Raw genomic sequence first — 24,083 nt, 5'->3', positions numbered from 1 at the left:
AATATACATGGTTTAATGCTGCAGGAAATGGACAATCTTCAAGGTTAGATTATTGGTTAATATCTTCATCATTAGTAAAATATATTGATAAATGTTCCATTTCTGCTTCACCCACCCTTAACAGACCACTGTGTTGTTTCCTTATCCCTTCAATGGAATCGGTCAGTAACTGATTTAATTCAAATTTGGAAATTCAACAATATGCTTTTGGAAGACTCCTGTTTTTGCAACAAGGTTAGAGAATTAATAACAGAAGTTGATGCTTTGGACATGTCACCTGTGAGTAAATGGGAATGGTTTAAGTTTAAAATTAGAAGTCTTGCAATTGATTTTAGTAAAAGTGCCTTTAGATTGAAACGTCTAAAACAACAAAATATTTTAAGAAATATTAATGACCTATGTAAAAAGATGGATTTGTCGGCTGAGGAATTATTAGAATTAAATAAATTACAAAGCGAGTTAGACATTTTGTATATTGAAAAAGCTAAAGGTGCATTTGTAAGATCCCGAGCTCGCTGGATTGAAGAGGGAGAAAAAAATACCACATATTTTTTTAATCTTGAAAAGCAAAGGCAATTAAAAAAGCAAATTAACAAATTATCAGTAAATAATTTTGTTTATGAAGACCAAGGGGAGATTAACAAAGAAATACACACTTTTTACTCCAATTTATATAAGTCCTATCATTCCGAAGCTGACTGTGAAATTTTATTCGAAAGCATTGAAGGATTGAACCAAAACATTGATTTAGAATTTAAGCATTTTATGGAAAATGATTTAGACATTGCGGAAATGGATGCTGCTGTACTAAAGATGTCCTCTGGGAAATCTCCTGGCTTGTAGTGGATGGGTGTCAGTCAGCATTTATTAAAGGAAGAAATATCCATAATCACATTAGGTTGGTAGTAGATTTGTTGGATTATTGTGACTTTGTTGACCCCGATAGTTTGATATTATTTCTAGATTTTTATAAAGCATTTGACACATTGGAGCATTCCTTTTTAATTAAAGCCCTGAAATTTTTAGGATTTGGTGATAAATTTTGTAATATTATTAAAATGTTTTATAATGATATTTATAGTTCAGTTTCCTTAAATCCAGGAATTACTCCCCGATTTGTAATTAAAAGGGGAATCCGACAAGGTTGCCCCATCTCCCCCAAACTGTTTATATTAGCTACTCAGTTATTAACCATCCTCATAAAACACAGTTATGATATTGAAGGTATTTTATATTTTTGATAAGCAATACAAAATTAGTCAGTTTGCAGACGATACTGCTTTACTTCTAAAAAAACGTTGCAGAGGTTGTTAAAGCTCTAAGTAGGCTTCAGTTATTTTCCAAAGCATCAGGATTGAAGTTAAATATTCCCAAATGTGAAATTCTCCCCATTCACTCATGTCAGCACCAAACTATTGAAGCCATTAGGGTTGTTCATGAAGTGAAATATCTGGGTGTATTATTACTAACTAAAAACACAATAAGAAGGGAAGAAGTCAACATTACAAACCGATTGTTTGACATAAAAAAAAGTTTGAGTCGTTGGTTGACAAGAGATTTGACTATCTTTGGGAGAAATCTGTTAACCAAAGCAGAAGGCGTCTCTAAGATTATTTATCCCTGCTATTCCTTATACATATCCCCTCCAAACATCAAAAAAGTTAACTCTATTATTTTTCAATTCATATGGAAAAACAAAACACATTATATCAAACGTTCCCAACTGGTCAAAAGTTATGATAATGGTGGCATCAAGGCTCTAGATTTTGAAGCTATGGTCGGTACTTTCAGAATTAATTTTTTAAAAGCTCTTCTGGTTGATAGTAACTCCATGTGGTTTCATATTCCAAGGTCCATCTTTAAACATTTAGGAGGCATAGACTTCCTTTTGAAATGTGATTTTGAAGTAAATAAGATTCCATTCATTTTGTCCAACTTCCATAAACAGGTTCCTCAGTTTTGGAAAATGATATTTAATCACAATTTTACCCCTCATGGATCAACATTATGGAATAACAGAACAGTATTAGTTGGTAGGAAATCTATATTCAAACAGGATTGGTTTGACAGAGTGACGGTAATTTTTTGACCTTTTCTTCGTTTATAGATAAATACAGTCTCACCTGCAGCCTTAAAGAATTTAAAAAAGTATGTCGAGCTATTCCTGCTGCTTTGATTCATTTAATAAAGAACACTGTTTTCACTCCTCATAGAACAATTATCTCATTACCAAAATTACAGATAAATGGATGTAATTTCTTAGATTTGAAACTAAATAACAATCTTTTGAACAACTTTTTAAAAGATAGAATTTATCATGTCCATAATCGAGCCTCTTTTAGATCATTCTCTTATTCCAACAGCCAATCTCTGTTAGTTAAAGCACACTCAAAGTACATTAAATGGCCTGTTCTGCCCAAAATAAAAGAAACTCATTTCAAAATAATAAATAGATATTATCCTGTCTCCGATTTTCTTCAAAGCAGATTTAAATTTGACGTGGAATCTTGCATTTTTTGTAACTCCAATGAGGAAACGCTGGAACATTTGTTTTTTTTATGCGATTACTCTAAGGAATTCTGGACTCAAATAAGGAATTGGATTAATTTAAAACTTAACATTCCCCCTTTTGGTATTTCTGATGTCCTGCTGTTTATGGAAAATATTGATGATTCTTTCTCAAATATCATTAATATCATCTTACTTTTAGGAAAATACCATATCCACTGTTGCAAGTGGAGAGGTTCCAAGCCCTCCTTCCCAGGTTTTATTAACGATTTTAAATTATATTATTCCTCACTGAAAAGATTACAATCCTCAGTAGGTGTTAAAAAAATATCTAAACAAATTTCCTTGTGGCTTTTATTCTAGTTTCCATCCTGTGTTATCATTTGGCTCCTGTTATTTATTATTTTATTTTTTGTAAGTGTTTTTAACACTATATGTTTATGGCTGAGAGTATTTTTTACCCCCTTAGTGTTTTTGTATTTTGTGGTGTGTTCATCCTCTGCGGGAGTTTGTATTTTTGTCTTTGAAAAGTTCAATAAAAAAAAATAAAAAAAGAAAAAAAATAAAAATATTACATAAGGGTTAATGGCAGACAAAGTGTGCGTTTATTACTTTTATGCACGCCGTGGAAGCCTTTGCGTCTGACGGATGCTTCTGCAAAGTAGGTACGTAGGTGGTGCTGCTGTTAGAGCGGCACCACAAGGGATTGTGGGATAGCATTCCCTTTGCCTGTCTGGACGGATTTGGGTGAAAGTGTGGCTTTTTGACAAAATGTGTTTAGTTGATTAGCTGTTTTACTGTGTTTTGTCGTGTATTGCCAATTTATTTTGTCCTACTATGCTTAAGTCTCTGAACCATGAGTGAGAGGGAGAGAGAGGATGATTAGTTTATATAGCACCCCTACACCATTTGTGTGTATTGACAATATTGGAATAGGGTGTAGATGCATATAATTACTGTGTTTATGGTAATTTAATATTTTTATTGTTATAAAAACGACTATATCTGCCGGCTCAAACTTAGACAAACTTTGGCAAAATGTGATAATTTATATATACATATGCATGACAAGGAAAATGGAAATAAGTTCAGAAACTTGTGCGTTTACTTTGTTCTTTTTTCCAAGCAGAAACGCTTTCTTTAGGGTTAGGGTTAGGGTTACCCTAGGGCAAAATGAGATCAAGTCAAATGAATTACACATTCACAAATCACAGATGTAGAAAGGGGATATTACTCCACTGGCTTTTTCACAGCTACCTGTCCAGTCTTAAAGCACAATCATATCTATCTGTCTGTCTGTCGGTCTGTCTGTCTTTCTGTGAGTGATTGGGAGAAACAGCAATATACAGCTTTTGTAGAATTTTTTTCCCCTTTTTCAAAATAAAACATTTCTCAAAATCAAAGATAGTTCAGACAATTAATAAAAGGAGTACAGTATAAAAATATTTCTTCAGCGGACTGGCCTTCTTCCATTCATTTTCTGAACCCGCTATAACCTATGTATAACCTCTTCCATCCTTGTGCTGCGCTTGCGCCAACGCGCTCCGACTACTACCGTGTCAACCTGCTGCTATGATGACCGTATCTAGCGCTCTCTGTGTAGGACACACTGAGGAGCGCGGAGGAAAACAACTCTGAGCTACAGAGGATGTGAACAGGTGAACAGGTGGAGAGGAAAAGCAGGTAGAGAGGTGGGGGAGGGGCTTTGGCTTCAAACTGTCAGAGAGATGGAAACACGGGCGTCATTCAGACGTAGCTTTCCCTGCGGGAGTTGAAGCAGAGACTTTCTCTGGGATGATTTATGAACTAAAACATGGAAAGATGATTACCAAGTAGAACTCTTCAAAATAATAAACCTGATCTCTCCACATTCTCCGTGTCCACACAGATATGCAGCGATCAGACCATAACGTTAGCTCGTAGCTCCACCCACACGCGACCGCGGTGTCAGCTTTAAAGAACGTAACTTCTAAGAGGAGGGGCGGGGCGGCAAACCCCCAACAACAGGTTAGATGACAGAGAGGCCATTAGGCCTACCTGGTGCGTTCACGGAGCTTCAGAACATAAGACTTCAACAGCCACCCAGCCTAATGTAGTCCGCTATTCTATATTCATGAGGGGGAAAAACCCGCCGAACAGACCCTAAAACCGCCCAAATTATGCATACCCGCCCAAAGCCATTTTTACCCGCAAACTTAGAACCAAAACCGCCCAATTGGGCGGAAAACCGCCCAATCTGGCAACACTGAGCGTAATTACGCTAACTCATTTCCAGTCTTTTGGAACCGACAAACCCAGAGTAAACAAGTTCAGGCGGATTTCAGCCAAAGTTCAGGGTTAAAGTCAGGGTAGATTAAACATGCTTCCTGGAATACCCCCCAGGTCTGCTAGCTGCCTGGCAGACTTAGAGCTGCCCGACCACTTTCGTCTTGGCTTTCTTAATGTAAAATGCATGTAATATGCTCCCCTGGCATATCTGAAGTTTATTTTGTGAAATTGTGTTTTGTTTTGTACTTCTGTTTCGTACAATAAAGTTGAAAAAAAAAATTGCAGCCATTTTTCTAGATGCATTGCTTTTTTATGTTTGCATTTATTTATTTTTGCATCGCTTTTTTTATTTTTTGCTGGTAGTTTTTTATTTTTGCCTCTTTTTTTTGGTTGCTGCTTCTTTTTTTAATTTGCATTTCATTTTTCTTTTTTGCTTCTAGTTTTTTATTTTTGCTCCTTTTTTGTTGTTGCTGCAATGGCGGTTCTCGGCCACCGTAGGAATACACCACAAAATACATAAACACTAAGGGGGGTAGAAAATACTCTCAGTCATAAACATAAAGTGTTAAAACACTTACAAAAAATAAAATAAAAAACAACAGGAGCCAAATGATAGCACAGGACAGAAACTAGAATAAAAGCCACAAAGAAATTTGTTTAGATATTTTTTTAACACCTACCGAGGATTGTAACCTTTTCAGTGAGGAATAATATAATTTAAAATCGTTAATAAAACCTAGGAAGGAGGGCTTGGAACCTCTCCACTTGCAACAGTGGATATGGTATTTTGCTAAAAGTAAGATGATATTAATGATATTTGAGAAAGAATCATCAATATTTTCCATAAACAGCAGGACATCAGAAATACCAAATTGGGGAATGTTCAGTTTTAAATTAATCCAATTCCTTATTTGAGTCCAGAACTCCTTGGGGTAATCACATGAAAAAAACAAATGTTCCAGCGTCTCCTCATTGGAGTTAAAAAAAAATGCAAGATTCCACGTCAACTTTAAATCTGCTTTGAAGAAAATCGGAGACAGGATAATATCTATTTATTATTTTGAAATGAGTTTCTTTTATTTTGGGCAGAACAGGCCATTAAATGTACTTTGAGTGTGCTTTAACTAACAGAGATTGGCTGTTGGAATAAGAGAATGATCTAAAAGAGGCTCGATTATGGACATGATAAATTTTTTTCTTTTAAAAAGTTGTTCAAAAGATTGTTATTTAGTTTCAAATCTAAGAAATTACATCCATTTATCTGTAATTTTGGTAATGAGATAATTGTTCTAAGAGGAGTAAAAACAGTGTTCTTTATTAAATGAATCAAAGCAGCAGGAATAGCTCGACATACTTTTTTAAATTCTTTAAGGCTGCAGGTGAGACTGTATTTATCTATAAACGAAGAAAAAGTCAATAAATTACCATCACCGTCAGTTAAATCTGTAACAAAAAGAATGTTTCTGTCTGTTTCCCTGCCCTTAGACCCCCCTTCGCGGTCTAAGGGCAGGGAAACTAAACATGTTACAAACACTGTTGTTTTTTTAAAGGAAATGAACTGAAGCAGTTAAATGAGCGTGTTTAAGGTCTAGAATTTGTTTACATAAGTCTGAGAGGAGCGTTTTGTTTTTAGCTCTTTCATTATAACCATATACACAAACCAAAATAAACATTTCTCCATTAAACTCAAATATTAATATCAACCAATTGTCATAAGTGTCCCCAAAATGGTTAATAACTTTTCCCGGGAATTTGTTTAAAAGTATCATAACACCAGCTGAATGAGAGGTCCCATGACTGACATAAATAGAATCACCCCACTGTAATTTCCAGAAGTTTACATCTTCTTCAACTGAATGGGTTTCCTGCAAAAAAAAACTCATTTTGCTTTCTGCTCCTTACAAATTAAAAAAATAGCTTTTCACTTAACATTGTTTTTAAGCCCCCTAGTGTTTAAAGAAATGAAAGAAAACATTTAAGAATTACCAATAGGCTCCGTGCACGTAACTAAGGAGTTCTACTTCCGCCGCCTTGAGTGTGAGGCCGACCATTTCCGGTTTGCGACTTCTATAGCAGCGACACGGCAGATTTTGATTGCGAAAGATGGCATAATTCACCTGTTGTCTTCAATGTCTCCCGAAAATCAACGTGAAAAACATGTACAGGATTGTCGACCAGTGCGTGGTTACATGGGCAAAATATCGTGTCGAAAAAATATAGTGTCGAAAATACCGGAAGGGAAATGTGTCCCGTTAACAAACCTTTCCTGTCACATTATGCAGCAGTTCGGTAATATACGAGGCGATCTTCCAAACGTGCTTTTATTAATGTTATGAATATTATGAAGAGCCTGTTCGCTCATCATTTTATATTTAATCCGTGTGGTCAGTGCTTTTTTTGTGGAAGAACTAGTACGCAGCTGAAAGAAGAACCCAGGAGAGGCTAACAACACGGGCTAACAACATTAGCCTTTTGATGGACACAAAATCCAGGACCATGCGGGAAACACTGCAATCTGCAGTTTGGCTGCACGTAAATGTCTAGGAATAACATCAGCCTTTATTTTGTCGGGGCACAACTGGAAACACAATTCCATGTGATTTTTCTAAGGACTGAGTGGCATTTCTGCTCTGAAAAGCTCACACACACTGTGCTCTGCTCTGTCCTCGTGAGTCCGGCAGCCGCTAACCCAGAGCGGCGGGACGGCTCGCAGTCCGAATTCTCACACATAACAAAACAACAAAACGCACACGTAACAAAGCACCCTCCCCTCAAACACATTAAGTGGACCGAGGTTCACTCGGTCCACTGGCACCAGAGCCCGAACTCAGAGCTCGGATGCCGGGTCCAGACGTCAGTGGGCACGCATCCCCCCCGCATCTCCCCTCGTGAGGGGTGAAAGAGAGGGGAGAGCCAGCGGGGCGAGAGCGGAGCGGCGCTTTACGCGGGGCGTCCGCAGAGCCGCTGGTCGGTCCCGTATGAGCTCCAAAGCTTTCTCTCAGCGAAACACCGTCTGTGCATGACGTAACCAGAGCAGTAGCAACACACGATCGGAATGACCGTTTACATGCTCCACGATCGGATAAACGATCGGTATAACCCACCTATCTCGATCGGAAAGAAATTTTGATCCGAACGAGTCTGACCGGGGCAAAGTATTCTGAACGTCGTGTTTACATGACGCATTTTCTTTCCGATTGCTGCAAACACGACTCGTCTTGCTTGGGGTGAAGTCCTCCCGCCGTACTCTTACCATCCATTCGGCTCTCACCGACACATCTACTAGAAAGCTATGAAAGCTTATAGTACTGTTGTACTTTGACGAATTCGCACACAGGGGTACACAACAATGTTGTGAAGTCTTTGTCACGCGTTGAAACACCAAACGACTTTCTTTTACCCGAAATCCGCTCATATTTACTCAAAACTAGCAACTCAACAAAACTCCCCACAACAATAACACGACCAACAGGAAGTTGTCGGCCTGACACTCAACACACGGAAGTTAACCGGAAGTTCTATCGTGCACGTAGGCTATAGCACAGCAACCGCAGAAGATGTGCAGGAATGAACAAAATTGTCCTTACCAGACAATTCAATGAGCATTCTTCACCAAGAACATGAACTGACAGAACACTAACTCTCACTGACTGTAATCTATTGTGGGTCCACTCTTCGATTGTCGATCAGCGCGTACCCCTCCTCTGACCCCTCTTCCTCGCCTCTTGGACCAGCGGCCACAGCTTGGCTCTCGCCTCCCTGTCCTCCTTGGAGAAATCTTCTTTAAAGTGGACGTGCATTTCCTTGCAGACTCTCGCCTCTCTTGACCGTTTCCACACGTCATCCCGGACCACTCTGGACACAAACTGCAGGATTATCGACCGCGACATATTGTTGGAAGTCGCCGCGCTCCCCTTTCTTCCCAACCGATGGACCGTGTCAACTGCCACTCGCAGGCCGGTCCGCGCCGATGGGAACCACCCTGGTCAAGATGCCGATGACGGTTTCTCTGATGTCTTCTCCATCCTTCTCAGCCAAACCATTCAGCCGCAGATTCCACCTCCGTTTGTAGCGAGCATGCTCATTTCCCAAAAATTAATAAAGTATTGAATGTCAAATCAAACTTTAGAAAAAATATTCAATGATAAATTAGCTTTATTTATTGAAAAACATAAAATTATAAATGAAAACCAATATGGTTTTTGAGAAAATAAATCAACCTCATTGTTATCTTTGATGCTGTGGAGGAAATCACAAATGCTTTGGACAAAAAGAAATATGCAGCTGGAAGTTTCATTGACTAAAAAAAGCATTTGATACTCTCAATCATGAGGACTAGCACTAACTTGGGTCAAAAGCTATTTAACGGGAAGAAAACGATTTGTCAGGATTGATGAATACACATCAGAAACCAAAGAGATAATTTGTGGTGTCCCACAAGGATCAATTCTGGGCCCGCTGCTATTCGATATTTACATAAATGATATATTCAATGTTTCAAAGCTTATGAAACTCATAGCATTTGCTGATGACACAAATATATTCTATTCTACAGACAACCATAGGGAACTTATCAATGTGGTAAACACAGAGTTAACCCTCCTGTTATGTTGCGGGTCAAATTGACCCGATCAAGGAAAAATAGTTAAAAGTATTTTTTCAGCATGAAACTTCTTCTGCTTGCCTTAATTAGTGTAATCAACATAAATTATGAATTTGGTTCATCTCACATATTTGCAACCCCCCCCCCCCCCCCCCTGCATGTTTATATCACATAGATACTGTTCAGGTCAATTTGACCCGGCAGTCAAACTGGAGATACAAGGATGTCTTATTATAAGTTGTATTGTTTTCCTGCAGCTGTGAGACATATTTCACCCCAATCACACACGTAGACACACACACACACAAACACACACACACATGTGCATAGGTGTTATGACTTTTGACAGGAACCATTTATGTTCTCGCAGGAAAACTCAACCCACATTCAGTGGACACTCAACAAGGGAAGGGCAAAACATATAAAAGATTCTCTGCATGGGAGTCCTTCCAACATTACACTCTGTCAGGCAGACCTTTAGAAAATGAGCAGCAGAAGCAGAACGATGACAGTCCAGGAGGCTCTGGAAGTAATCAATGATCATGATCAGAAGACTATCTTGAGCTAAATTTTGATTCTAATGATTCTCATTTTGAACCAGATGAGAAAATTTGCTATTCCTGTTCCTCCAAGCAAGACATTCATATCAAAGAATGGTGAAGTACATTGGTCTTCATCCCCAAATATGCGACAGACAAACCTGTCTGCAGAAAACATAATAAAGACAGTGCCAGGGCCCACCAGGATGGCAGTGACTCATGTGACCATGTCAATTCAATTCAATTTAATTTTATTTGTATAGCCCAAATTCACAACAACAGTCGTCTCAATGGGCTTCGTATCAGTAATTGAAAAAGTAAAACATAAAATCGCGGTGATTTGACAACTGATGCTCATCTGGTTCCTGCTGCTGAAGGTAACTGGAGCTACCTTATCGCCTTCAACACCAACAGCTCCAGTCAGTCCTTTCATTCCATCTTCACCCTGTGGAAACAAAGTGAAACGAATATTTACAATTTATCTTGAAGGTCTGCTGCTCAGAAGAAGCATTTCCATCTGAGGCAATTGTTTTCATTTGATCTTTTGATCCATATGGAGCATCTTCTCTAACGAAGGCGAGAGAAATGAACCCGACATGGTTTGTTCCTGCTCTTCCTCTAAAAAAGAGCCAAATGCTGCAGACAGACAGTCTGGATCATCACCCCACCACCAGACCTGGTGACCCGAGCTGAGACTAGAGCTGATCTGATGACTAACCGAGACTGTGGCGAACCGGAATGAAAGACACTTTCTGTTTGCCTCTCAGTCTGTCAGCGCCCATCACAAGGGGACTCTTGTCAGCCAGGAAATTAGCAACACTCCTTTAATTATTATTAAAACGTTTCCTCTTTAAAAGCAACATTTTTCATGTCTGTAGAAAACAAGCGACTGACAAAAGCCAAGAGGGAAGAACCAGCATTTTTATGCATTACTGCTCTGTAGAGTAAAGTTTATCCAAATCATGACGGCATGGAGTGGTTTGCTCCGGGTCAACAGCTGATTTATCTGGTTTTTGTGGTTGCTTTCGTCATTGAAGGACCACAGATCGATGGAAGATTAAGAAAAGAATCTGTTTTATTTCTGTTGGGTTGAATATTGAGAGTTGCAAAACCAAAACAAATAAAAAACCTCCAAGTCTCCTACTTTAAAAATGTATTTAATTCTGATAGTTTGACCTACATGCATGTTTTTGAATTTGTGAAAACATGGAAAACACATTTCAAAAGAGGTTCAGTTTGAAACACAGACATAATATAATATAATATAATAATATGTACATAGAATAGAATAAAAGGCCTTATTGTCATTATACATGGCATAATTAGATTCAGGGACATTTCTTTAAAGTGGGCAGAAAATTCAATTCAAAAGATTCAAGTGCATAATTGACATTTAGTAAACAGAAAGCTTTTAGGAAAAAAAACTGTTCCTAGGTCTGTTCTAGTTGGTATAGCTCTGTAGCGTCTGACGGAAAGCGGCGGATAGAAAAGGTGAAACCAGGGTGAATTAAAAAAATTAAAAAAAGAAGCAAAAACCTATGTTTGTTTAATATTGAAAATCATTGTAATTTAGTTTTACTGTTTGGAGCAGAGAAATGGTCCCAATCATCTTACAGGAGGTCCTCTGTATCCTTTCGGTCCAGGTGAGCCCATCTCACCCTAAAGCACAAATTGCAGGAGCATGACTGCACTGAAAGAAAATCTACAACAGTTATGATGGCTGAGAAAAAACAGCTGATTTACTCACTGGGGAGCCTTGTTTTCCTTTTGGTCCTCTTTTACCCCTTTTACCCTTCAGGGACATTTTAGATTAGTTTGACAAATAAAGTCACATTTTGATCTTCTCAGACAAAAAAGAAACTTCAAATACCTTTGAGCCTTTATTTCCCTCCAGTCCATGTATGCCACGTTTACCTTCAGCCCCCTATAGAACGTCAGTGATAGTTTTCAGCGGGATCTTGACCCCAAATTGAAGTCAGATGACACAGTTGGAGAACATATGGGGATGATGAGAACTCACTTTGTCTCCTGGCTCTCCTCGTCTGCCCTGCATTCCTCTACCACCAGAGTTTTTGCTCGATTAACATCCCAATTTTTCTACAAGTTTATGTGATGTAAATGCATTCAAGTTTTAGTAGTCACTCACATTCATTCCTACAGGCCCTTGGATTCCTGGAGATCCCAGTTTTCCAGGATATCCCTGCAGAAATCGTTTCATTATTTGTAACTCGTTACAAACTTCTCCACACTCAATAATTTTGGTAACTCAGATGTTTCTTTTAATAAGTTGCTCAGAGTAATGGTATGAAGTAATGTTATTCTGTTAAGAGAGTATATTTTTCCTCAATTATCTGTGACAGAGCTTTGACGATATCAGGTTGGCATTATCATGGAGGTAAGCTCACTTTTGATCCTGGTAATCCAGGCTCCCCCTTCAGTCCGTTTTTACCGATAGATCCCTGAGAAAGAAACTGGAATTATTGATGTCTTCCACTCCTGATTTCCTTAAGATCTCATTTCTTTCAGATATTTGCAAATTTCCAAGTAGGAAAACTGGACAGTTGTCCTAAATAGCAAATACAACAATCTACATACAAACTGTCCGGTAGTGGGTGGTAAATGATCAGATGTTTGGTTGAAATCAGGAGCGGGTACTCCAAGCATCAAAGATGGTGTGTCTGCATGTTTTTCAATGCCCTACTTACATCTGATTACATCTGGATGAATTGTCTATTAAAAACTGTTATTTTTCTCATTTCCAAGTGTGTCAGAATGAGTGTGTCTGCACTGCAAAGCTCAGTCGGGTACATGTCAGCAGATAGATGTCATAATTTATGTCTCAAGAACTGGAACATTCGGAAAAGATTTATCTTATAAAGTTCAAAAAGTGAAAAAAGAAAAAGTCAAGTGTGAAGAAGGTGGAGGACGTCAAGGGCTTAACAGTCCAGAACGACAGAGGGTTTGAGAAAGAGGTGAAGAGGCGTCTGCAAGCAGGTTGGAACGGGTGGAGGAAGCTTTCGGTTTGACGAAAGGAAAGGTGTAGAAGAACTGCAGGCAGAGCAGCCATGTTGTCGGTTTGGAGACTCTGATGCAGATACAAGATTTAAAGATGGAGATAGTGGAGATGAAGTCGTAGAGGTTCTCTTTGTGAATGACAATGATGGATAGGATCATGAATGAATCCATCCACTCATGGTAGGTGTTTGAGATGAGCTGGTTTGAGAGGAGGGACAGTGATGATGTTGGTGAAAGGAGGCTGAGGTTGGAGAGGAAAAGCAAAGAGGAGGTTTGTGGATGTAGAGAAGGAGGACAGGGGGGAAGTTGGAGTGAGAGAGGAAGGTGGAGAGGAGAAGGTTAGAGGATTCGCTGTGTCGCCCCCTAAAGGGAGCAGGAGAAAGGCAAAGTAGCTTTATGTAAACATGTACAGTATTACAGGTCGGTAGTGTTTTTAGAATTTTAGGTAATGTTGGGTTGGGGGTGTGAGGGGCTGTAAGCTAGTGAGAGAGTGTAAACAAATGGGTAACGCTTTCTTTTTACAATACAGTACTTACAGTGTACAGTGTACAAGTACCTGGACCTTTAGGTCTGCACTCGCTGTATGTTTCATGGTATTTACCATGAATTTACCACAAAAACTACCCCCAAGTACAATGAAACTGGACTGTAAAAGTCTTTTTTCCACTGGAAATAGGGCTGGTTGTACCTGGTACTAATTAGAAGAATTGTCATATTTTTGATCTGATCTTACCTTAGAGCCTTTGAATCCTGTTACTCCTGGGTGGCCGGCCAAACCCTGACCCAACACCACACAGACACAATGAACTTAATGAAGCAAACTGTTAAGCATGTATACTCCTCAACAGCCATTAAAATGATTTGAAATCTTACTATGTTCAAAGACACAGCTAAATCTGTGTCTGTGTATCCTTGGTTTTATGTCTTAAATGTATTGAAACACATCATAGAAAAAGCAATGCAGCCAGACAGAAACCTTAGTACCACATTCTCCTTCAAGCCCCGCCTCTCCTGATTTCCCGCTCTCTCCCTGCAAACAGAAAACATCACCAAATTGCTGTCAGACAGTATCCAGTTCTAATATTAAACACACCTCACATATATTCATGTGCATACTCACAATGGGACCAGGCAGTCCAGAAAATCCTTCTCTACCTTCTCCGACCCTGAACGCAACAAAGACTTTTTATCCTAAAGTCCATTTCCAGTTTGATTTTTTTTTTGAACTTTCATGAAGACTATCACTCGCATCACTGAAGTTTGTAAAGTAAAAGGTCTACCTTGTCACCTCGAGGGCCAGGATTTCCTCCGACACCAGTTGGTCCTTGACCTCCCTGCATCAGAGCACATACAGATCATCAAGTGTGCACAAACACATATTATGTCATTTTGCAGTTTGCGATGTGTGTGTCCATTTTCACTAAATTACCTTTGGTCCTTTGTCTCCCTGCTTTCCTTGCTCCCCCATGGTGCCGTCAAATCCCTGCCACAATGAAATGGAAAAATTGCAGTGCCTAAAATCTGCAAATCTTAAGACAGATCCCAAAAAATATTTTGATTTGAAAAAGAAACGCACGCATATATAATATAAAAATAAAGCTTAGCCTCAAGTACAAAAGGGGTTTATTCAAATGTACACCTCGTGTGTCAAAAGCTACTGTTGTAACAGTAAAATCTGTCTCACACCACCCTCAGAAATACGCGTTCAAGTGACCGCTTTCAATTAAAAGTCTACGTAAATGCACGCCAACGTGCGTACATGAGCATTTCGGGCTTCCACGTTCAAAACTCTTGCGTTCACGCATCTCTATGTGAGTTTGTTCGACCGTTTTAGGGCTGAACGTACAAAATGGCACCTATTGAACACCCAATCATAAATTAGGTAGTGACGCATAGATTGCATCCTTTTTATAAAAACGTCCGTTTGAAAGTTGATAGTGGAGGAGAAATGAAATTTGTCCCTGGCTGGAGCCATAGGACACCAGGTCAGTCATATATCGGAACAGTGGTGTGAAGGAAAAACCTGGAACCAGACTTACAAGATGCGCACCGCTTGACATTTTGCAGAGCTTCTTTCAGAGCTCATGACCAAAGTTCAACATAGATCGACTGCTCCAATCCGTCAGTGGATCTCCTCCCTCCGGTCTTCCCTCACTCATGAAAATGATATATTTAAACTTCTCCACCTGGGGAGGGGCACTCGACCCACCCAGAGAGGGAAAAACTACCTTTCTCCAGTCAAGAAACATGGCCTCAGATTGAAAAAAAAATGTTGCTAATTTGATGTGGAAACCATAATTTAAAATTTAAAGTTCATTTCTCTCACAGTGGGTCCTGGAAGTCCTGGTGGCCCCTTTGGCGCTGCCAGTCCCTGCAACCCGGTTGGCCCTGGACGCCCCTTAGGTCCCTGTGTTCCTGGAGGACCTGGCAGTCCCTATGGTAATAACAACTTTCAAAGATGTATTAATCTGGATAAATTATTCAACGTTGGAAAAGAGAGACCACACAGATGGAACAAACCCACCTGGTCCCCCTTAAACCCTGGGTCGCTGTTCTCCCCTCGTCTGGCTGTGGCTCCCTGGGAGAGACATTCAGAGCTGAACACCATCTACCATCAGGAGTAGTCATTTTGTCCAGGTATGATTAATGATGCAACCATTTCAGGAGTAATTCAATGGTTTTAAGCAATCTTACGGGATCACCTGAGGGTCCAGGCTTTCCAGGGTTTCCAATGACCCCCTCATCAAAAGACAAGAACAAAGAAAGACTCATTTAAGCGGAGATGACCACCAGTTTTGATCTGCTCTCAATGTTTTAACTTACATTTAAACCAGGAGGACCAGGCTCTCCAATTTCACCTTCATCGCCCATTTCCCCCTGACAGACATGCAGATTGACTTATACTATATCATTTTCCTCTTGTATTTTCTTTTAATTTCCACTTTGCTTTTCAGCACACTCACAGGATCGCCTTTGGGACCTTTTGATCCCTGTTGTCCAGGATCACCCTGTGCAGGAATTTCTCAAACGATTATTCAAATATTCAGAGTTGAGTTAAAGACTGAGCCGATAGTCCTCAGCACGTCTGAGTTTATTACCTGAGGGCCGAGGACACCAGGAAACCCCAAAGCTCCACGGGGACCACGCTCCCCCTGAGCAATCAAAGCAAATCAAATGAAAAAGAAAATCAAATCAAATTATTATTGTAGAGCACTTTTCTGACTGACATAACTCAAAGTGCTAAACAAAAATACATTTTCCAATTTTAAAAAGAAAGACAAAAAATGACAAAAACACACACACAACATAATCATGCATCAAATGATTCAAAAATATGATATGCAGTTGTTTGTTTTAGGTCAAACAGTCGATCAGTGACTCAAGAGAAAGCAGGTCATTGTCCCCTCACCTGTGGTCCAGTGGCTCCTCTGACCCCCGATGGCCCCTGATGACCCTGGCAGCATCACATTTAGTTACCATTTCTCTTAAGCATTGATTGCATTTTTGAACTAGTCCTTCACTTACTGGAGGCCCTTTAATTCCCAAAAGCCCCTTTACCCCCAGGGGGCCCAGTTTGCCCTGAGGAGCAAACACACTGATTAACACCCCCCCCGCACACACACACACTTTTGCTGACGTAATTGTACTTTTGTCAAATGTTACACATGGATTGAATGTAGGGATGGAGCTTACAGGAGGGCCTGGTGGACCCGTGAAACCAGGAGAGCCAATCTCGCCCTGAAAACCATCAGTGTTTGTTATCTTAGCGTCAATCTTTATTTTTCTACTTGTTCTGTTTAATCTGTTTACTTCTGTGTCATTTTAAACTCTCGTCTACAGTAGCTGAGCAAAAGGTTAGCCACTGAACTGCTGGACACAAACCGTTGGTCCTGATGGTCCTGGAAAACCACGAGGACCTCTTGCTCCGTGCACCCCCTAAAAAATAAATAAATGATGCACCGCATCAAGAATGTGGAGCTTGTTCATGGTTTGGCTTTAGAAAATTAGATATCTATCAGACTAAAAGGTTTTGTGTGCATGAAGCATTAGTTAATGAAATTATGGAGACAGAACTAAGATGGAGGACAATCGTCTGCATTTACCGAGTAGCCAGGAATCCCTGCAAAGCCCCGAGCTCCTTTATTCCCCTTCACACAAACACAAATGAATGAGAGTCACACAGAGATGCCCTGTTTGGGGTAAACCCCATAGGATCCTTTGTTTCTGACCTTGTATCCTGTTTGTCCTCTGCTCCCTTGAGGTCCTGCCTCTCCCCGAAATCCCTAAAAGAACGGCCGTATTTGGAGGTGAAGTTTAGTCAGAAATGGACTGAAGACGTCTTTGGACCAACTGGAGTGTAGAATCGACTGAAATAATGCTTTTATGTATAAGTTTGGTAACTTTCAGGGACATTTTGACCCCTTCCTAATGCTTTTCTGCTTGCAGCTACAGACCTGCCACTTTCTGTCTGTTCCTTAAGAGAAACATTATTTTGCTCCAGCACTCTGATGGTGAACTCATTTTCTGTATAACCTAAATTACTGAATTAGAAACTAAATATTGTTGATATTTTAAAGTCAAAGTCAAAAGTCAAAGTCAACTTTATTGTCAATTCTTCACATGTGCATCACATACAATGAATCGAAATTCCGTTTCTTGCTCTCTCGTGTCTGTTCAGGAGAAGAAAAATAAAAAAGTATATGTATAAAATAAAATAGAATAAGTAGAAAGAAAGAAAAAGATACAATTTACAACGTTGAGCAATTTGCTATTAAAAGTGCGAGTGCACTTAAGGCAGTGTCTCAAGGCAGGGGGGGGGGGTCATTTGAGCACTGTTCATGGGGGGAGATGGGTGGTGGGTAGGTGGAGAGGGGAGAGGGTGTTTAGCATCCTGATGGCCTGGTGTGTGAAGCTGTTGCTGAGTCTGGTGATCCGGGAGCGGAGGCTCCTGTCCCTCCTCCCTGAGGGCAGAAGGCTGAACAGGTTGTGTGCAGGGTGGTGTGCATCCTTGATTATTGTTAGTGTTTTGCGGGTGAGGCGGGTGATGTATAAGTCCTGCAGGGAGAGGAGTGGTGTTCCAATGATTCTCCTGGCTGTGTTGACTATGCGCTGCAGGGCTTTCCTGTTGCTGTGTGTACAGCTGCCCCCCCACACAGTGATGCAGCTGGAGAGGATGCTCTCAATGGTTCCTCTGTAGAATGTGGTCATGATGGCTGGTGAAGCACCTGATCTTTTTAGTTTCCGCAGGAAGTAGAGACGTTGCTGACCTTTCTTTGCCAATGATGTGGTGTGGGCGGTCCAGGAGAGGTCCTCACTGATGTGAACCCCCAGGAATTTTGTGGTGCTCACTCTCTCCACAGCAGTACCATCAATGATCAGTGGCAGGTGTTGAGTGTGGCCCCTCTGGAAGTTGACAACAATGTCCTTTGTCTTGCTGACATTTAGCAGGAGGTTATTATCTCTGCACCATTTTGTCAGCAGATCCACCTCTTCCCTGTAGTGGGTCTCATCCCCCTCGGTGATAAGACCCACCAGAGTTGTGTCGTCTGCAAATTTCACAAGGTGGTTTGTGCTGTGGGTTGTTGTGCAGTCATGTGTCAGCAGGGTGAAGAGCAGCGGACTAAGCACACAGCCTTGGGGTGCCCCGGTGTTTAGAATGATTGTATTTGAGGTGTTGTTGCCGGCTCGTACTGTTTGTGGTCTTTGGCTGAGGAAGTCCAGTAGCCAGTTGCAGATGGGGGTGTTAACACCCAGCTTGTCCAGTTTGCAAATGAGTTGCTGTGGTATTATTGTGTTAAATGCGAGGCTGAAGTCTATGAACAGCATTCTCACATATGCGTCCTTTTTGTCTAAGTGGGTGAGAGCTGGATGGAGAGCAGAACAAATGGCGTCCTCTGTCGATCGTTTGGGTCGGTATGCAAACTGAAAGGGGTCCAGGGTGGGGGGAAGGGTGGACTTGATGTGTGACATGACTAGCCGTTCAAAGCACTTCATGATGATGGGCGTTAGTGCTATGGGGCGGTAGTCATTGAAGCAGGATGGTGATGGTTTCTTCGGCACAGGTATGATGGTTGTAGCCTTGAAGCATGATGGGACGATGGCTTGCTCCAAGGAGATGTTAAATATGTCTGTGAAGACATCCTTTAGCTCTTCTGCGCAGTCCTTCAGCACACGGCCTGGGATATTGTCTGGACCAGCAGCTTTCCGTGGGTTGATGGTGGAGAGTGTCATTCATTTTGTTGAGCTCCATCTTCTCTCGAATAACAGACCAAGGCGCAACAGGAGGAACCGTCAGTTCTTCTTCAACATATAGGAGTGACCATGGTCCTTGTTTTACATCAGACTTGCTCTTAGCTCTGACCCTCCCAGAGCCCTGAGGTGCTCAGGCGTGGGCCTGCTGAGGGTCCGTAAGGTCAGAGCTAAATCCACGGCGAGGCCTCGTTTGGAAACCACAGGCCTCGTCTGTGGAACAGCCTGCCTGAGGATGTGAGGGCCTCATCCACTGTCCAGTTTTTAAAAAGAAAATAAAGACACATTTTTGAAATTCATATTTTAAGTTGATCTCGTATTTTACTCTTATATTTTATATGATATTTTTTCACTTATTTATTTTTTTAACGCTTTTTAGTTAAGTTGTACTCTTTTGCGTCCTAACTTCTTCTAATTTAGGTGTTTTGGACTTTTTTATACATTAACTTATTTTAATTTCTATGTTCCTATTTTAGCTGTTTTTATACTTTAACTGTTATATTTATTACTTCTGCATTTTAGACTGTTTTTTTTTTTTTTTTAAACTTTGTTTTTATTGAACGTTTTCAGTTGACAGCATTTACATACACGGGTCAGCAACCACAACAAACAACAGAACAGACACAACAAACTGCAATTGGGCTGTTTTTCTTATTGTTATTACATTTTTTTTTTTTTTTACTTACACGAAATCCTCTGAACTTTTTATTAGTTTTCCATATAGTTGTACCATTTTTGCCATTTTTTTTTGAAAATGTCTAACTTTAATTTGAGTAGAAATGTCAATTTTTCCACTGAGTAAATGGTCCATATGATCTTCAACCAGTCATCTTTTCCAGGGGGCTCCACTTTGTGCCATTTTTTTGTTATCGTTTTCTTGCTTGCCAAGAGTAATATCCTTACTAGGTAAATATCTTCATTCAGTACAGAGTCTTCAATATTACCCAGATACAGAGTTGTAAACTCGTTTGGCAGGTGATATCCAATAACATTTTTTATGACAGTTGTTACATCATTCCAAAAAGATAGTAGTTTAGGACATGACCAGAAAATATGAGTATGATTCCCATCTTGACTCCCACATTGTCTCCAGCAAGTCTGTAGATTCTTTAGTTGTCTGCTTTTGATTTGGGGCGTTATAAAATACCGTGTGAGATTCTTCCATGCAAATTCCTTCCATATTTGAGAGCTGGTAGAAGAGCACTGTGTGAGACACATTTTAAACCAGTCTTCTTCTGTAATCTTTTGATTAAGCTCAGATTCCCATTTACTTTTAATGTAAAGTGATGAACTTTTCCTGTTTTCAATAAAAGAACGGTAAAAAGATGAAATAACCCTTGTTTTACTGTTTTTATAAGCGTCTAATATTACTTTAGTTATACTGTATCTTTTTTTAGGTTCTAGGTTAGGTTTAATTTCCCTTGTATAAAAGTCCTGAATTTGTAGATATCTAAACAAATCTTGATTTCCCAATCCAAATTTATTTTTTAATTCCCTAAAGCTAAGTAGATTTCCGTCTTTTGCAATAGAGTACCATGCAGTTATGCCATTGTCTATCCAGTGTCTAAATGTTGAATCATATCGGTTTGGTTGAAATTTTGGATCATAAGCAATCCAACTGAGTATTTTTATTTCCTTTTGCAGTTTGTATTCTTTAACTACTTTTTCCCATAGTTTTATTGTAAAGGATGTAATTAAGTCAACATTACTTTGGTTATAGTCAGTCTGTTTAACGTCACCTAAAATTGTTTGTATTGGTATGTTTAAGCTTTTAATCTCTATTTCTTTCCACCTTGCTTCATATTCTGGTACACACCAACAGACTAATGGTCTCAGCTGTGCTGCATAAAAATATTCTTTGAGATTTGGTAATGCCAACCCCCCTCTGTCTTTTGATAACTGAAGGGTGGAAAACCTTATCCTAGGTTTTTTTCCATTCCAAATGAATCTAGATATATTTTTATTCCATAAATTAAACTTATGCTGTGGTATTCTTACTGGTAAAGCCTGGAATAGGTAAAGAAATCGTGGGGTGATATTCATTTGAATTATTTTTACTCTGGAGCTGAGATCTAAGGGGTAAGTAGTCTATTTTTGCAGATCTTTTTGCATGTTTTGTTCAATCGGATCAAAATTTGTTTCATATAGTTTGTCAATCTCTTTAGTAAGAATGACACCCAGATATTTTATTGTCTTACTTTCCCATTTCAAATTGTAACTTTCTTTAATCTGTTTAGATGGGGAGTAGTTTAGTGTAAGAATTTGGGTTTTATCTATATTAATTTTATATCCGGAATAGTGACCAAATACTTTCAAAAAGTCCATCAGTATAGGAAGCTCGTTGTCTGGGTTCTTGAGAAAAATTATGATGTCATCTGCAAAAAGGCCAATTATGTGCTTTGTGTTGCTTATCTCTATTCCTTCTAGGGCATTGTGTTGTCGCAGAGCTTGAGCTAATGGTTCGATGTATAATGCGAAGAGAGTTGGGCTTAAACAACAGCCTTGTCTTGTGCCCCTTTCTAATTTAATTCTATTTGACAGATTTCCATTTACTTTTATTCTTGCTGTTGGGGCTTGGTATAATGCTTTAATAATTTTAATAGAATTCTCCTCAAATCCAAATTTTTTAAGGACCAAGTATAAAAATTCCCAGCTAACACTGTCAAAGGCCTTTTCTGCATCTAGGCTAATAAGTGCAGATTTAATTCCCTTCGTTTGTACATGGTTAATGATATGTAGACTTTTCCTAATATTGTCTTGTGTCTGGCGTCCTTTAATGAAACCCGTCTGGTCTTCATCTATTAGATCAGATACAAAAAGTTCAAATCTTTTGCTTAATATTGATGTATATATTTTAAAGTCTACATTCAAAACAGAAATTGGTCTGAAGTTTTTGCATAATTTTGAATCCTTCCCTTCCTTAGGGATAAGAGAAACCACTGCTTCCTGCCATGAAGGGGGGATAGTTCCTTCCTTTAAAGTCCAATTAAGACATCTGAGTAGTACAGGTGACAGGTCACTTTCAAACAGCTTATATATTTCAGAAGGGAACCCATCACTACCGGGTGCCTTGCAGGTCTTTAATTTTCCAATAGCTAATCTAATTTCTTCTGCCCTAATTTCTGATTGTAATACTTTGTTTTGCATTTCTCCTATTGATGGTAAATCCAGTGAGTTAAGAAAGCTGGTTACATCGTCTGCACTTGCTAGTGGGGGCTTTGAATATAAATCTTTGTAGAAATTCTTAAAAATTTCTAGTATTTCCTCTGGATCATCTGTTAATTTGTCTGTTTCGGGTTTTTTGATACTAGTTACTGTATTATTAGATTGTTGTTTTCTTAATCGTCTTGCTAACAATTTGTTTGCCTTTGGGCCGGAATCATGGTACATTTGTCTAACAAACCTTGTTTTCTTTTCAATTTCTTCACTTAAAATGTCATTTATTTCTGTCCTTAGTGTTTTAATTTGTTGCAGGAGGGTTTGAGATTGACTTTGCTTGTGTTGTTTTTCTAAGTTGTTTAAAATTGCCACTTTCTGGTTGTATTTATCCTTTTTTTCTTTATTTTGTGCCGATGTAATGGCAATTAAATTTCCTATCAAGACTGCTTTTAACGTGTCCCACAGAATATTGGGGTTTACCTCACCATTGTCATTTTCTTCAATGAATCTTTTAATTGTGTTTTTTATTTGTTCCTTCACAGTTTCCTTATTTAAAATTCCTACGTTTAATCTCCACAAAGTATTTATCCTTTTCCTGTCTATATTAATTGTTAAAAAGACCGGGCTATGGTCAGAGACATTCGTTGTACCAATTTCGCAAGCTTTCACTCGATATTTATCCCATGTGTTCATTAAAAAATAGTCAATTCTATAAATAAACCGAGTGTGACCCAGAATAGTATGTATAGTCTTTTTCTAATGGATGTATTTCTCTCCAGACATCAATAACTCCCATTTCCTCTAGAGTTGTGTTGATAAATCCTGCCAAAGGTTTATGCTGGTTCCGAACACTTGTAGTGTCTAGGCTCTTCAGAGTTACATTTAAGTCTCCCCCGCATATCAATATGCCTTCTGCCTCATGTGCAATTACGTCAAATAAAGATTTGTAAAAATGTTTTTTTACTTCCAGGGGGGGCATATATGTTTATACTTGTGATTAGTTCGTTTTGCAATTTCCCTTTAACCATTACGTATCTTCCACCTTTGTCTTTTATCTCTTTACTACATTCAAATTGTATGGAGTTCGTTATAAGAATAGCGACTCCTCTTTTCTTGTTTGATTCATTGGAGCTATAAAAGGTGTTTCTGTATCCCATTTGTTTAAACTTGTTGTGTTCTTGATCATTTAGCTTTGTCTCTTGTAGAAATAATATCTGTGCATTTTCTTTCTTTAACATTGAGATGACTTTTTTCCTTTTAATGGGATTATTTAGACCATTCACATTAAGTGTAACCATTTTTATATTACAACCCATTGCTTTGTTTCTTCCAAAACTTGATGTACAGCCCAAGAACATTGAACAAAAGGCCAGAACTTGCAGCCCAAAAAGAAAAAGAAAAAAAAACACATTTCTGAAACAAATTTAGCTTCCAAAAGTGGAATGAACACACGCCATTCCCTTCCCCTGTTGGTGGGAGAGGGGGCGTTCCTCGCGTTTAAGGAGGGCCCCTCAGTAGTGGTGAGAAAAAAATCTTTCACCTAAACCTACTAGTCCAACTTCCATCATATGGGTAAATATTCCCAACAGCACAAATTATGATATGAGGAGGAAGGCTATATATGTTGAGAAAAAAAGGAAAGGACTTAACTTAATATTCATTTGTAACTTTTAAGACGTAGCTCGTCCAAATTCCTGGAGTTTCTCCTTTGCGCGCTGGGCTGCTCCATGTCCGCTTTTCTC

At 39.3% G+C, this 24,083-nt stretch overlaps 1 protein-coding gene and 1 long non-coding RNA gene across 4 annotated transcripts in view; one reads left to right on the top strand and one right to left on the bottom strand.

Annotated features, from left to right (window-relative positions):
• The window catches only part of LOC144991972 (uncharacterized), a 60,128-nt gene that overhangs the window by 26,440 nt on the left and 9,605 nt on the right, over positions 1 to 24,083 (top strand). The window lies entirely within an intron of this gene.
• LOC110013681 (uncharacterized) lies at positions 10,153 to 13,304 on the bottom strand. Of its 2 annotated transcripts, none has more exons than XR_013655677.1 (7): positions 12,324 to 13,304; positions 12,065 to 12,118; positions 11,939 to 11,975; positions 11,789 to 11,842; positions 11,666 to 11,710; positions 11,498 to 11,577; positions 10,153 to 10,363 (listed from the first exon to the last, which is right to left on the bottom strand). It is a non-coding gene; the product is annotated as an uncharacterized LOC110013681 (long non-coding RNA). The 2 variants fall into 2 exon arrangements; XR_013655678.1 differs by having other exon boundaries at positions 11,533 to 11,577.

The sequence above is a fragment of the Oryzias latipes genome, chromosome 4 (assembly GCF_053564925.1).
Source record: "Oryzias latipes strain Hd-rR chromosome 4, Olatipes_Hd-rR_3.1".
In the NCBI taxonomy this organism is placed as follows: Eukaryota; Metazoa; Chordata; class Actinopteri; order Beloniformes; family Adrianichthyidae; genus Oryzias; species Oryzias latipes.
Note: the sequence above shows the minus strand (reverse complement) of the source record. Positions and strands in the feature narration are given on the sequence as shown.